Source organism: Helianthus annuus, chromosome 15 (assembly GCF_002127325.2).
Source record: "Helianthus annuus cultivar XRQ/B chromosome 15, HanXRQr2.0-SUNRISE, whole genome shotgun sequence".
NCBI classification, from domain to species: domain Eukaryota; kingdom Viridiplantae; phylum Streptophyta; class Magnoliopsida; order Asterales; family Asteraceae; genus Helianthus; species Helianthus annuus.
Genome location: NC_035447.2, coordinates 112,220,461 through 112,237,003, shown reverse-complemented (window position 1 = coordinate 112,237,003; position 16,543 = coordinate 112,220,461).

The window sequence follows — 16,543 nt, the reverse complement described above, 5'->3', positions numbered from 1 at the left end:
ACTAGCGACTAGTATATGAACTAAAGCGCAAATATCAAAGGAACATAGAGAGAAAGATAGAATAGAGAATTGTTATTCATTGAGATATTTACACCATATACAAATACCACTATATATAGGCATATACATTAATACAAAAGAACTTAAAGAGATGAGAGTTATAGGAGTTGTGTATGTGGAAAGTCACCTTATAAATGATGCATTCATAACACTCCCCCTTGACTATCCACATACCTTTAATACGCTTGGTGATGCTGCCTCGTTAAAAACCTTGCTAGGAAAACCCAGTGGGACAAAACCTCAGCTAAGGGAAAAAGAGTGCAGCGCGTATTTTATCCTCCTGATACTTTTGGATCAGGTATGTTGCCTCATGAAAAAAAAAACCTTACTAAGAAAACCCAATGGGACAAAACTTAGTTAAGGGAAAAAGAGTGTAACTTGAATAAGTCTCCTCCTCATTTTAACATGTGTCCTTTAAGTGACGTATGTCCATCTTCCTTGAAAGTCGAATAAAGCCTTTGTAGCGAATGATTTGTTGCTTGATCCCTTAATGTGCAATCCTTTATGTTGAGCAATGTTGTATAATCTTCTAACAAGACTTTAGGTGCCTCTTTCCAAAAATTATCATACGTCCACGACTGTATTTCGTTACATTCCTGCATCTACAAGACTAACCAAACTTGTTTTGATGGGTCAGTAAAATAGAATCAAATATTGTTTATACCTAAAATATTTCTTTGAACTCATTCCAATGTCTCTTCGCTTGACAAAGGTTATATCATGACAATAATCTCAAGTAAAAAATATTATAACCATACATAGCTAGCAAAACATATTAATGCACTTATGCATTTAACGATGGTACTTCTAGAATGAGAATCTCTACTTTGGTAGGAGATGATAATATGCATTTCTTATAACAAATGACTTAACAACCTTTAACATACTTTAAGGTTCAACTATGTCCATACTAAAATATCCAAACATCATCTTCTAGATGTATTTGAGGGATTAGTAAAATATAATTACATATATACTCGAACTGCAGTTCGAGTAATAATTAGACCGTGCCAAGGTCATTCAAAAATTCTCCCTCTAAAAGCTCGACAATTTCTCTCAATGATGCCTAGACATCATTACTGTCAATTGCGATTATAGTGAACTTTTAAAAGTAGAATGTTCATAAAACATGGCTAATTTAATCAAACTTATATATCCCTCTTTATGTGAATATCTCGAGTTTTACAACACTCGACCCAATTATTTTAGTCCATACGTATTTTGTCAACTTCATATAATACGTTCTTGTGGTTTTGACATCATTAATTCTTCTAGGATTATCAATCCATGAGGGAATTCTTTCCATCTTCTCCAAATATACATGTGCTTTCATTCTTAGAAGTTTTGCTATATAAACTTGCCCTTTTAACACATTAATATCTGTATCATATACAAAAATATCAAGAACACTTGCTTTTATCTCCAAAATTCATATTGTACCATGTTTGTACACTGTGTACATTGAGATGCCATAACAACTAGGTACGCATTTTCTATGTATGTTTATTGGAGTATTGGTGCACAATAATTACATCCATAAGGTGTTTCAATTAACCTCTTAAGCACTCAAATGCTTTAGGATACTCATGGGGAATTCCAATTATATTCAATTCAATAACATATACAACATGTATTTGTATTCAGATCTGAATTTATATAATAATAATCATAATATTCTCGAGAACTTATTTTATATGACTTAGTATCAAGTGATACATAACTTTCATAAGACGCGTGTCAATTCTCTTTTATATATTACCAGACTAATAAGATATTGGAAAGTCAATGCATCCACCACTGAAGAATACGTTCTCTCATAATCAATCATAGGTATTTGTGAAATTCTTGTGCCACCAATTTTGACTTATATCACTTAATTTGATTTTCACATAATTCACGTAAAAGACACTTTTGTATCCAGCATATTTTACAACTTCAGTTGTATAGACTGTTGGTCCAGAAACTTTCCATTTCATTAGAGAACTAAACTCTGCCTTATTTGCGTCTTTCTATTTTGGCCAAACATTTCTTAATATTCATTCATAGGCAGATCTTAAATCTTGATCCTCATCATTTAATCTTTTTAAGCGCTACAATATATACAAAAGTATAACGACGTCGATTTTTATTTCGATTCCATACATATCTTAGACATGATACAACTTATCGAGATCTCTTTATTTTCAGGTACCTGAGGTTCTTCTTGAACCATCATGTCTATTGTCTCTCCAGGAGATCTTATTACTATAACCTCGACTTGACCATCTTAATTACTTCCAATTTTCGAGGAATTTTATTGTTGGAATCAACTAGTCTACCACGCTATAGGCGTGCAATAGACTCATTACAAAAATATGTGGTTGTCCTCTTGGAACACAAAGATAACTGGAGCATAAGCGGTTGATTATGTGACTTACTTGGTCACTCTATTTAGGTCAGTGAACTTGTCTGGTAATTTGTTCTTTAATATTGGTAAATGAATTATACTTTAAATTTCTAGTTCATAGTTTATAGTCTGAGGATCAAGTTGACATGATAATTCATTTCACTTTTCACTTTCCAACTGCTTGTTATCTCCCCCTAATGTTGGGAATATTCATTCACTAAAGTGAAAACCAATGAGCCATAAACGAATTTCTCACTAATGGCTTTAAGTATTTAATCATAGACGATTATTTATACCCAACATATTCTCAAACTTTTTAGAAGTCCCATCTTTGTGCGGTGTGGTGGATGAGTTTCAATATATGTCGCACAACCAAAATCGTTGATGAGACATATTTGGTTCCTGACCAAAAACCAACTGTATGGGGAGAACTATAACTTATTGGCTTGATGTGAATTGATGGTACTATATATAAAATTACATGTACCTAAATGAACTTTTGCTCATCTCATGATTACTAGCTTTGTAACCAATAGTAGACGTTTAGTGATCACAATAACACTTATTCCAATGATCGTTAATAACTTGGGAATCAAATTCACGATTATCAAATAAATATACTAATCCGGATTAATATGCTTGCTATCACATTAGCTAAGCCACAATCTCACAAGCTTTAGGTTGTGGATTTGATAACCATTTAGACGATGCATCGATTTAAAACACTAAATGGTATCATGTTGGGATATGCATATCCTTTAATCGCTTCCAGAATATTTAGGTATACACACCCTCGTTTATTTTGTAAATATATAATTTTCCTTGAAAGCAAACATTACATGCTAATTATTATCTTGAAGAATCTTCTAGTTCTTCATTATGTTTCACATCATCATTGACTCGGTGTGGTCTAACGCTGTCATGCCAACTAATTAAATAATTTTGATCCATAAACTTCTGGTTTATAATCGTATGTGTATTACTTGCTTGTATGTAATACAAAACGTATGATACAAGAGAATATATTATAACTTCAAAGTTAAAACCATCACGTTATGCAATCACTCCTTAGTTTGCCACTTTTGTGGTCCATTATCATTATTAAAATGACCATCATTACAATTCTTATAGTCATTCTCATTATTACAAGTTTCTCAATTAGGTCCATCATTACATATACAATGATTAATATATAATCACATTCACTTTTGGGAATGGAGTAGGACCAAAACAAGCTTCATAGTTAACTCATAGCACTTTATGACAATTATTACTATATTAATTAAAATAATATAGTAAACAAAACGCCAAAGGTTTTTTTTTCTATTAACAACCCATCAAAATGAGTCTTGATGAGTTGCTAAAAGATGCGATTCTGTTATTTTCAAAAAAACATGATTTACCTGGTCAGCCGTCATCTATTCATTCTGGATTACAAGACGTCGACATCTTTCGAATTGAGAGTGATTGTTGCAATGTTTCTATTATTGTCGCTTCAGTGTATCCTTGGGAGGGGCGGCAAAACCTTGCAAGAACAATTTCTAAAGGTGATGAACAATGAAAACGCAAAAGGGATCTTGAGCCAAATAGCACTAGAGTTTTTAGATGAGCACGTTCGTGCTGATAACGTGTTGTGAAACAACGACCTACTAGCGACTAGTATATGAACTAAAGCGCAAATATCAAAGGAACATAGAGAGAAAGATAGAATAGAGAATTGTTATTCATTGAGATATTTACACCATATACAAATACCACTATATATAGGCATATACATTAATACAAAAGAACTTAAAGAGATGAGAGTTATAGGAGTTGTGTATGTGGAAAGTCACCTTATAAATGATGCATTCATAACAAATATTATATTATGTATAAATACTTAATTTTAGTAAGTCAAGAGACAAATGTGATAGTGATAAATTAAAAAGCATATAAGAAAAGGGGGGGGGGGTCAAGAATCGAACTCATGCCCTCTTGTTTATGGTGTTCAAGATCGGATTATCCAGTTTTTGGATATCCAAAAACCGGATATCCGAAAATATCGGATAGTGAATATTGATATCCGAATCCGTATCCGAAATTTCGGATATCGGATTCGGATATCCGAAATTTCGGATACGGATTCGCATATCCAAACGGATATCCGAAATTATAAAAAAATCAAAAAATTTGTTTCGTGTATAGATTAAAACTAAACTTATATTCGATTTTCTAAATTTCCAACATTTAAAATGAAAAACAATCATAAATTCACACGAATACAATTATTTACGACTTTTTTACTAATTTTTATAATACTTCAAACTAAATATAATGCTCATATACTATATATATTTATAAAAAATAGTTAGTTTTTGGATATCAGATAATCGGATTATCCGAAATTTTTGAAATTCATATCCGAATCCGAATTTGAAAATTCGGATTATCCGGTTTTTGGATATTTCGGATACGGATTTTTGGATATTTCGGATTCGGATTCGGTTTCGGATCCGGATTTTTTTGAACACCCCTACTCTTGTTGAGTTGGAGATGGGCCAACCACTACAACATCATTACATTTAGAAGATTATTACGCAAACAAAAATTATATACAAACAAAAGGTGGTGGCTATGATTTGACCGCCACCGACCTTTTGTTTTAAGGTTATATATAGAGTTAAGTTCACGTACAAAGTGCCTTATCGTACAAAACGTACGAAAGGGATGAAAAAGCCAAAAAAACGCGGTGCCATTTTCATAATTATTTACTCGTAGAGTAATTTTGATCTTGTAGAGTAATTTTGTAAAATGTTCTTGTAAGGTAATTTTGATCTTGTAGAGTATCATAATTACTCTACATATAATCTTGTAGAGTAATTTTGAATTGTATATTGTTTGATAAACTTACAGAGTAATTTTAATGCAGAGTAATTTTGATACACTTGTAGAGTAATTTTGATAATTACCATACAAGATCAAAATTACTCTACAAGATCAAAATTACCCTACAAGATCATTTGTAGAGTAATTTTGATAATTACTCTATGAGTAAATAACTACGAAAATGTCACTGCGTTTTTTTTACATTTTCACCCTATTCGTATATTTTGTATGATAAGGATATATATATATATATAGGGTCAGGATTTAGGGAAAACGGTGAAAAGTGTGAGAACAGTGAGAACGCTTATGGATCGTCCTATCAAAACAATCTATGGACTAGATTGGCGCGGTGGCATTTTCGTAATAACATCAATTTTATTACGTGGATGCGCTTCATTAAGGGTAAAAACGGTAAACATCCTTTCATACATAAAACGACAAGTAAATACAAAATGCTAATTTTATTACCGCGTATTTTTTTTTTTGTGTTTTAGTTAAGGTCTTAGCCTACAAAAACGCCATAAAACGTAAAACGCCATAAAATATAAACGCCAAGCCTTACAGACTTAATAGATAAAACTGAGCAAAACCGGATACTTTGTTAATTACATTTATTGTTATAATAATATCCTGCCTAAACTACGCGCCAAAAGCATCCTATAAAGAGAAACGTCTCATCACCTTCCGTTGATCACACCAAAAAAACACAAACACAATGGTTCCTAAATACCACTCACTGTAAAACGCCAAAAAGTTAGAAAAATCAACGAAAACATCGTTTCTTGGATGCTCAGTAATGTTCTGCATGAAGTTTCGCTGAATGGCTTGTTAGGTGAGGGGTGTAAGATTTTGCTGCATGAGATGGACAAATTTCAAGAAAAAGAGACTGATGACACCGATATGTCATTTTGTCTTCTTTGTTCTTGAAGAATGTTTGGATGAGGAGAAGAGACCGATCCCAGTGTAAATGCTACTTTGGCCTCGATGATGATAATGAAGATGACCGGCAAATAGCATCCACCCACACGACGTTGATCTATATCTCTAACATCCACAAACCCACTTCAACACACGAACAACACGCTAAAATATGTCAAAAATACGCTAAAATACTCTAAAATCCGCAAAAATACTCTAAAATACTCTAAAATACGCAAAAATACGCCGAAATACGTTAAAATACGCCGAAATACGTAAAAATAACCTAAAATAGGTTAAAATAAGCTAAAATACGTCAGAATACGCTCAAATATGTCAAAATACTCTAAAATACGCAACAATATGATAAAATACATCAAAATAGACAAAAATACCTCAAAATACGCAACTAATGATATTTCCACAGACGTATACATATAACACGACACTATACAATACAAGTGGATTTCAAACAGAATACGATAATCGTACGCAACCGAACGTCACCGAAATGACGCATGTTGAAGGTATACGTCATAAAATGACAAAATATGCGAAAGTTCGTCAAAAAACGACACGTATACGCGTCGAACCAAGGAAAACACGATAAAAACAAATTTTCAAATTATGTCATATATGATCGTATAGGCCTATGTTGTCTCATATATCGGCTTAATACGCATCGTATAGGCCTATACGATGCGTATTAAACTATGAATTTCTCAAAAATACCCTTAAATTTATAAAAAAACAGGGGTATTTCAGTAATTTCACGGATATAATACGCATCGTACAGGCCTATACGATGCGTATATCAGAATAATACGAATCGTTTGAATTGTCGGATCTGTGACTCCATGGAAGATGTGATTAAGGTAACTACCGATTCACACCAATTCATTGAAACCCCGAAATCGTGTGTTGCAGTTTCGAAAGATGACCGAATAGAGATATGAATAAGTTTCTGGAATTGGAAAACTGTTGTGTCTAATCATAACAACTATCGCGATAAGTTTCTGTTGAAGTGCAAGAACGAGTATGAAGATAAGTCAAGAACAAAGAAGAACACTTGAAGAAAAAGCAAGAACTTGGAAGTATTACCCGATTTGCAGCTGGATCTTGTTTGTTGTCTATGTATTTGTATTCTGTTCATCCTCGATCTTATTTGTTGTCTATGTATTTGTATTCAGTCAACGAACATGCTGTTGTAGACTATGTTTTGTAGGTATAATGTACTGAAATTTGGTTTGTAATGAATGGAAATGTGTTGACTTTTGTTGATATAGTGATATTATCAAGAGTCTGTATCAATAACTTCCATATTTCCTTGGTACTTGTTACCATATGACACATGATAAAAGCGCTTCTCTAGACAATCTGGGATTTTGTTCCGTTTTAGGGTTTCTTCATCACCTGTAACAATGTTGATAAACGTTGATCGGAACACGTCGCTTAAACCGAAGGATGAGTTGATTTGATTGTGAAATAGATATGAAGGATGAGATATCGACTATTGTTGGATCCGTGACTCCATGGAAGATGTGATTAAGGTAACTACCGAATCACACCAAAAAGAATTCTGAACTATGCATTCTCTCACAATGTCCAACAGCTGGATTTTACTATCTTAGTCATGTCTCATTGCATTATGACAATACTGACAAGGGTGCTGGTCTTTTCTCCCACTGAGCAAATTTGAATAATCCCACCATAACACATTATGGACTGGTGGGCTTGAATGGTTTTAATATATATCATGTTGGACTATCTAGTCTAACACTTAAAAATGGATATGATCGTGTCAAGATCTTTATCTATCATGTTATCGACCAACTGCTCGAAATCCCTTTTGTTTCTCGGGCTCGCATTCGAAGATCCTTGCATTGGACACAACACACAAAAAATAAACTTCAAAAATTAAAAAAAATAATACGATACGCCACGATACTTAACGATAAAAAAAATAAAGATTTTAAAACTCATTAAAACAAAAATAACCAATAATAAACACCAATAACAAACCCAAAACACCAAAAACCAAACACAGCACACCAGAAAATAAACTTCAAAAATTCAGTGCCTTAATACGCATCGTATAGGCCTATACGATGCGTATTAGGTCAGCCATCAGACAAAACACCTGCACCTGTCAGTCTGCCATGTCTTTTACTTTATTCAATACGTATCGTATAGGCCTATACGACGCGTATTGAATTGGAAAAGTGGGCGGATAGAAAGGGGCTGGTGTGCCAATAGAATTTCCGTTTGAGGTTTGGATAGTGCTCATTTTAGAAGAGTGTTTCATGTGAGAAGAAACAAAAAGATAAATAATTTGTTTTTTTTTTAATTTTAAAAGTTAAAGAAAATTGTTAAAATGCAATGTTTATTTTTACATTAAAAAAATAAATAAGATATGCAATCTTTTTTTAGGAATATCGGCTACAAATAATCATACTGATCGGTTCATTTTAGATACAATCTATTTTATTTTAATTATAATCTAAATGCATTGAGCTTAGTACAAAATGTGTTACTTTAATATGATTTTATCTTATATAGGTTTTAATGAATAATGAATTAATCAATCGAAATTAAAGATAAAATAGAAAAGTATCATATTTTTTTATAAAGTTGAATTAATTGAAATAAGCTCATTTATAATTCTGATCGATTGTGTGGTTGGTATTTAACTTTGTAGAATGCAATTAATTTCATGTGTTTTAAATATGCAAGTTCTAATAGGTTCTAATATAGTATTTGATGGCCAACACAAGATGATTGGATGGAGCATATAAGATCACGTGTGCTACAAATATAATTCAAAATCTCAAATGCATTCAAGATTAAGTCTCAAATATTTAGGTTTCAAGAAAGTAAATTGGTTGCCATATAACTTGGGCTTAATGGGCTGCAATGAGCCAATTGAGACCTAAATTGTGAAAATAAAAAGATGACGGCTGTTTTGAGGAAAAGAGAGGAGGAGGCGGCTGAAGAGTGGGCACGCATGGAGAAGGCGGCTCCGCCTTCGGGTGGCTGTATATGGTTTAAGAGATGATTGGCTAGGTGGCTTTCTCTAAGTGAACGGTTTGTATGATTTATTACTTTTCTTAGTTTTATTCGTTATTGGATTTGTTTTTGACATTGACAGCGTTGTTAAACAATTTGATGTGTTGGTTTCTTTGAACTATTTTTATGTGTTTTGAGTTCTTACTTTACAACTTGCTCGGTTGATGACAAAACTTTGTAGCTCGTTGGGTGACATAGAGTAGGTTGACTCACACTAGTAAATAGGGTAATTGAACCGTAAAAGATCTGATGACAAAGACCTATTTTTTATTACCATTTAAATTAACCGACTTTTCAGCACCATGTCTATGTGGTGTCTAATTAATGATTAAATTGAGTTTGGTATGAACCTAGAATCTGAAACTTGGAGGCGTTACCTTTATCTTTTTGCTTGTGGCTGGCTTCTGCCCGGATGAACGATTACTTTGTTTTTCATTAAACTTTGTTCACAGATTCTTTTTAACTGGTAAAGCTTGACCACTTGTGTTGAATTCTTGGTAAACGTTTTTTATATTTGAATTATTTGTCGTTTATCAAGCGTATTGGCGATATACTTGCATCGTTAGCGGGTTGGTAAATTGGTGGGTAGTTGATATAAATAAATGGATTATTAGGTTGTATGGTGAATCTTAAAAACTATCCCTAATAATTAATCAAATTCATTAATTCCGAGGCCATGTCTATGTGGTGTTATGAATCTGTAAACGAGTTTTTGTGTTAAACTTGCAATCGGTATTCTGGGTGGGAGTTGCTTTCCTTTGATATATAATAATTCTCTAGTTAAACACTAACCACATATTCTCCATGGATACGATACCCTACTTACGCTATCTACGTAGTTTAATTAGGTTTTTGATTGACTCTGACGACAGTCATCAAAATGGCGCCGTTGCCGAGGAATTAGTGCGCTTAGTGTTTTTCTAGTTTTCTAAAAAAATACAAAAAAATAAAAATAAATAAATACAAAACAAAAACCCAAAAATATTTTTCGTTTACTCTATATTATTTATTTTTGTTTAGTTCGGTATTACGCTTGGGTATCCTTGTTTGAGTTTGTACAGGTGAATTCTTCTAAACATGGATAGAGCTTATCAGATCAAGATTCAGTCAGAACTGTCCATACTCAATCTCCATTTGGACGGCGATGATTTGAGCATCACTTGTAGAGAGCAACCCGAGTTTTTACTGAACGCGGCTGCGAAAGAAATGCTATACGGTCGCATTGGAATATTCACGAGGAACCTGCTTCTTTAACCAGGGGAGTCTGTTCCAATCTTTTGTACATATATTTTTTTCTTTTATATTTGAGTCGTAGTTTCCTTCCACATTGACGACAATGCAGGAAATAAGTGTGGGGAGGGGAGACTAGCGTCTAGTGTGTCTTAATTAGTGTTAGTGTCGTGTCATAAAAATAAAAAAATGTGAAAAAAATTGAAAAATCCAAAAAAAAGAAAAAGAAAATGTTTCGAGAAGTTTTTGCAATAAATGGAGGATGATAGGTATAATTGGATCATTGGCATTTGATTACTATATATATGAGATAATAAACGGTCGGTTACACGTCTAATTTAGGATATGTGGGTAGGCCCAGCCAGCTGAAAGGTTTCTTAGGATCGATATAATATACCTTAAATAAGGAATCTTGTAGGTTCTCGCCTTAGAAGCTGTGGCAAAACTGAAATTATTGAGAGTATAAGAGGTACGTCATAAGTAAAAAACTTATAAGTTTTTCCGATTAAATTGGCACACCTATTTCTTTTTGTGAAAACAAATCCGAAACAGTGTGGCGCCCGAAAAAAAACATTCCATCAATCCATTTGAGCTATATGTTGAAAAAAAGGAAAAACGAAGCCTATGGTATTGTCGCGGGGATAGCGACTCATGCGGTACATACCCTCTAGGTGGAGTTATAAAAAATTATGTGAAGTTTATGGCATTAAACATGGGGATGGTGACTCATGTGGCGTATGTCCGCTAAACTGATCATAAGCAAAAGCATGTAGAGCTCACAATATCATCCATCTATCCATCATAAAATTTAATCGGAATAGCATAAGAGTTTTTTATATAAGACGGTAGATAAAATCTTTTAATCTCATAAGCTTGAAGCGGGATTAAGTGGCATTGTAGTCTTTTGAGTGTGAGATCCATAGATGACTATAATCATTTGAACTTAATGAATCGTGAATAAGGGCTTGGAAGCTGGCGGTTGGATTTAGGTGGATCGTATACCTTCAATCTTGGTTAACGTGTGAATTGACTTGTTAATAATTAACTGAATATATTAAATGCCATTGATTCTGATTATGATTCCATTGCATATGATTTTTTCGGGACGAAAAAATATAAGTATGGGGATTTTGATCGGTTCATTTTAGGTACAATCTATTTTATTTTAATTATAATCTAAATGCATTGAGCTTAGTACAAAATTTGTTACTTTAATATGATTTTATCTTATATAGGTTTTAATGAATAATGAATTAATCAATCGAAATTAAAGATAAAATAGAAAAGTATCATATCTATCTCTTATACTAAAGCAAAATAATGGTTGACTATTTGACCATGATGTGGCTATTCTCTTTGGCCAGAGAATTGGGATTTTAGGCGGCAAAATGTTTTCTCTCCTTTCTCATTCAGTTTCACGAGCGGCAAATGGATTTTAGGCATTCTCCGTCATTCAATATGAAACCGCTCATATGTTATTCATATGGAAACTGCAATCAATCATCAATCAGTTGAAAATCTTCTCCAAAACCTTTAATACCTTTCCATTATTATCGCGTATGTACAGTTTATGTTCAATCGGAGATTCAAACGCCAAATCGCTCCATCGGTCTTTGAATCTGAATCATCAGTTAGTGTTTTCTTGCAATTGCTTCTTATGTTATGGATTATGTTGATATATGTTCGGATTGGAGCTCTGATTGTGTGTTTTTATTTGTTATAAGAAAGCCCTAATTTCCTTTGTCTTAATTTGTATGTTGTTGCTGATTAACATTTTGATTTTTTTTGTTTGCCGAGCTCATGTGCTTTTTTGAATCTATCTATCTCTGAACGATTGAGGGAGAAAGCTGTTGAAGAGGTTATACCTTTTTGAATCTCAAATAGATTATTATTTTTCTTATGGATTATTCTGTTGTGGAACCTAATTTAATGTATTTGATTGCCCCAAATCTCAGTCGCATGCACCAACTACCAGGTATGTTCTTCTCGATCCTCTCAAATTGTGATTAATGATGTTTGTCCGTGTTTTTCTTCTAAAGTAACTGACGGCGTTTGAGATTTTGCGTTATTTTGATTTATGTAAGTTCATCATTTAGGATATCAAATAAATCGAGTTACCTAAATCATTTGTTTTTTCAGAATTCCTTTCTATGCTTAGTTTTTCTAAAAGCCCCATATCTGATTAATTTTCTAAGAGTCCTAAATTTTGTGATCATAAGGATTCAATTTACTTCAGATCTACTCATTTGCATACACTATCTCCAATGACATTACTTATTAAAAATTTGATCATGATTGTCAAAATCTGAAATAAGCAGTGAAGCCATCAAAGATATTTGGGATTTCATTTAGAAAGGTATATCATCTTTAAAATTTCAGTATAAAGTTCTTTAAAGAATGGAATCATGTTTAATCAGTATTGACTTCCTCTATCCAGGTTCAAACACCATAGGACATCACAGGGTTGGAGTATTTGCTGCAATGATGGATGTGTTAAACCGAAATGCTTCCCAAACAAATATATCATATTTTTTAAATTAGATTGTGTTAGGATGGTTGCAACACATCTCATATACATAGAGAAAGATCACCCATTTTAGGCATTTTTGTTAGTCTGCAACTACTTATTGAGTCAAATGAAGAAAATGGTTTCGGTGGGTATTATAATTTTATAATCTTTCATATAGTTTTAAGGAGTTAATATTTTTTTTCTTTTTGCAAATGAGAGTAATATACTAAACGGGACATTCTTTTTTTGCAAATGGAGTTAATTTTTATGATCTTTCATATTTTTTGCTTTTTCTTTCTCGATTGTGCACATTTGTATAGTACTACCTCAAGTATATACCAAATGGGTCATTCTTTTTGTTGCATACTTGTGCTCATAATCCTACTAGAGTTGATACTATAACTGAAAAATGGTTAACGGGTCAAAACGAGTTGGGTTGGTTGTGCCAACCCTTAAACACACATTCTAATACATTTTTTATAATTTGTAATGTGCTAAGGACAATCATTATGCCAGAAATTTAGAAGACCTGCATGATGCAGGTTAATAGCTTCTTGTGACGCTGATAGTGAGTTTTCTTAAATAAAGTGAAGTTTTCATTTGCAGGTACGTATATATCATTCTCTTTTGGTGAAACTATTGTTTGCGGAAGGGAAGGGCTGGCCATCGTTAGACTTCGGATTTCACCAAGAAGAACTTTTTTCTCCTCCCTCTCAAGCATCATCATCATCTGTGTTTGGTGTTTTCCTGTGAGTTGCAATCGTCAACACCTCAACGGATCATCTTCATCTGTGTGTTTGAGGAATCAGGTATAATTTTGTAATCAGTTGTATTCATATATTAGAAACGTAGTCATTAAAATTTGTTGTCTATAGGAACTCAAATAATAGAGAACACCTAATGCTTTTTTAAATAAGAACTATGTATGGTATTCATTATTTTTATGGACCAAGGGATTATTTACTGATACTATTCATATATTGGTATGTCGAAGTGACTCGAGGTGTGGCATTCTTTTAAAACAGTTGAAATATAATATTATTGTTTATTTATAGTTAAGTTTTTATTTTGTATTTGCAGGTGTATGGACTCATCATTAGTACGAAAAGGCTTTGTTCGAGGTTCTATGACGGTTGTTATCAACAGAAATATGTAAACAATATGTTGGAAGTTGTTGTTGATGGTATCTGGAAAGTATGCTCTTTAGCTTGTGGACCAATCCAGTTTCATGCCTTTAACGGTAATTTTCGAAATCAAAAGTTGTTGCCTATATGTCTGAGTTGTAATTAATTTACCAATCAATTATTATTACTTTTTTTTATTTTTATTTTTTCAAATTTTAGGTGACCTGATTTGCACGCTATATCATGAACTTTATAGTGGTGTAGACCATATTTTAACATTCGAATACTGCCCAAACTCATGCAACTCCAATGGTGACTGTGTTGGTGGTATATATCACTGTTTTCTCGGTTTTAATGGCCACGGTTGTAGAAAACTTAAGTATCCCTTTTCAAATGTATATCATTTAGTGAATTGATTTGCATTTGGGTTGTTTTTATATAATATATTTACAGGGTCCTGGCCGATCAATTGCAACGGAAATGGGGAGTGCCTAAAAAATGGTATCTGTGAATGTGCAAATGGTTACACAGGGATTTATTGCTTAACATGTGAGTTTTCGTGTAAATTAGAAAGTATGTTGGCTTACGTTGTTTACCCTTTTTATTGTTTCACCAAACCTTTGTGGACTCATCATAATTGATGAATTTTATAACACTAATATACATCATCTTTATATGTTAGTTAGTAGGTCTTTGGTGTTATGTAGTTATAGATTCTTACATTAAGGACCTGTTTCACTTTTCATAGTATCTCTCATTTGCCTGTTAAAGATTCTAACTTGATTAGGTTGCTTAAATATTCATTTAGAGGACAACTATTTAGAATATTAGCGACTTTTTATTTTTTACCACCGTCTCTCTCAATCCATCTTCAGATCATCTTTATCCGCTATGAATTTGTTTTTTTACTCGAGACTACGTTGTGGATTCATAGGATTTAAGGTAAGACTCATCTCATATTTGACATTGTTTAATCGATCCTTAAGCATCATACGAGTTTACATTAAGTTGTTTTCCTCTTATTCAAGTTATGTTTACGGTATCCCTGGATTGATACATGCCCGACGTTCTCCTTCACCTAAATCTTGCTTCATGCTTACAGGTTTTACTGTGAGCAGGCTTGATAGGCTGCATTCTAAGGTAATGAATTCTAACTCTGTTGCACTGATTATTTTACTTCTTATATGTACATTTGGGGTTTGGCGGTTACGAATTAGGCTCCTAGGTTGTTCATTGCTAACTTTGTCTTTGTCTCTGTACTTTTGTGCACATCTTGGTTTTGAATTATGGTTTCTATGGGTTGTCAATTTTTTTTTTGTCTAAGACTGAAGAACGTCATCTCAAACCCTTTTGTTATTTGCTATCAATTTGTAAACATTTTGGAAAGCGCATTTCCATATAGTAAAATTTTACAATCATTGAAATGTCCACTATAAGTATCATAGCATATTCTTAACTCGTGATTTTGGATTCATGTGCTGGTACTTGGTTTCTTAATTTATGTGTAAACTTTGCACAAATCACATTCATATAGTACTTTCTTTTATTTGTTATTGCATACATAATACACATGGAAAATAGGTTATTTAGTTCTTATTTGTTGTACAAATAGTTTGACGAGAGTGTTTCAAGAATGACTTCTAAACACTTTTATGAAGATTAAGATACAAGTTTACTATTTTGCGCCAAATGTTTGCAGTTTTTTATGGCAGATGTGAGTAACTAAAAAATGGATGGGTTTTTATATTTAGAACTTTTTTAGTTCTTGATATTGGTAGGATTTAGTTTAAAACTATTTTTTAAAAGATAAAACAATGTTTTATTTTTGAACCGGTGTATTACATTACACGGGGTAACGAGTAAAACTTGGTTAAATTTTGTAATTTTGAATCTGTAAGATATCATATATTATGATTATTTTTAATAATTAAGCTTACACATACACAGGTTAAATGAGTAAAACTTGGTGGAGCGATTTTCAAATACTACAACTTTAAGGCCTAATAATATGTGTGTGTGAGAGCTTATTTTTTAATAATCATAACATATGTGTTTTATGGAAACTATTAATGCGATGAGGTGGCTTTTCTTATTTCCTTTCACTATACACATGTCGACTTCCAGCTAAAAATAACTTCTGCTTCATATGGTTGTTATCATTAACATGGATTGAAAAGCTAAGCTTTTTTAAAATAATATCTTATACACTTTATTGAAATTTTTTTACACATCGTATTATATTTATTCTATTATAGAACATCCAAAGTTGTATAAAGAGATGTTAGAGAGATTTATGAACTATTTGAATAATTTTCGATTATATAAATAACTATCTCTTTACTTTTAAAAATTTTTGTTATTCATTTGTCATATACAAGACGT